Consider the following 1,117-nt stretch of genomic DNA (forward strand, 5'->3'; position numbering starts at 1 on the left):
AACCCGCTTCAATAGAAACTATCATGGCGCGCCTTGCGCAGCAAGACACAGCCTAAAAAGCGGCGACCGAACAAATCGCAGCGCTTGCAAAGATCTTAGGCCCCCTCGCTGCGAACGTAGAAGCTTCGACGGCACAGTACCGAAGACATCTGTTTAACACATAAAGGGCGACTGATGCAGCACCAACGCAGACCGCAAATCAAGATGTCGCCAACGGTGACGCGGCCCAAACCCCCGTCAGCCTCGATGCGCAGACGATAAACGAACTCGCCGCGCTGAAACAGTCGGTGCTGGATATAAGCTCCAAGATCCATCATGTCACTACGTCCGCCCCTCAGATCGAGCGGGTCCTAGCAGAATCTCTCCGGACACCATTCACCGAAAAGATAGCGACGATCCGCCTCCGAAAGATGGAAAAGCTCCGCCTTCCAACCTTCGACGGTATCTCTGACCCCTCTGCCCACGTCACGTCCTTCAATATCGCGATGCGACGCGCAAACCTCTTTGATGAGGAAAAAGACGCAGGCTTTTGTCAACTCTTCGTCGAAACCCTAGAAGGTATCGCTCTCAACTGGTTCACTGGTCTTCAGGAGAACTCTGTTGATAGTTTTCACGATCTCTCGACGGCTTTCCTCAAAAAATACATCATGTTCCTCGACAAGAAGCCACCGCCACGGATCTTTGGAATCTCAACCACGCGAATGGACAGAGCTTGAGAGATTTTATGGAGAAGTTCAAATCCAATGTCGCGAAAGGAGACGTGCCAGATCATATAGCCGTGGAGTCGTTAATGAACACCCTCCACATTAAGTCACCATTTCGGGCCGACCTTTACCGATACCCGACGAGATCCGTACCAGACCGACGAGATCCGTACCAGATGCCATCGCATGATCCAATAACTTCATCCGAATGGAGGAAGATACTAAGGCCAAGGCGGCCAAAGAAGCTGCAGGGAAACAAACCCCCGCCCGGACGAACGACGCTCGTCAAGAACCGCGCCAACATTCCACGAGTGGCAAGCCTAACCAGAGGAAGGGCTACATGAATGCTATAGAAGACGCCGAACCATCGGGCTCCGCCGTGATGGCGCGAGAGAAGGGGTGGAATCATTGGG

This window comes from Brassica oleracea, chromosome C5 (genome assembly GCF_000695525.1).
Source record: "Brassica oleracea var. oleracea cultivar TO1000 chromosome C5, BOL, whole genome shotgun sequence".
Lineage (NCBI taxonomy): Eukaryota > Viridiplantae > Streptophyta > Magnoliopsida > Brassicales > Brassicaceae > Brassica > Brassica oleracea.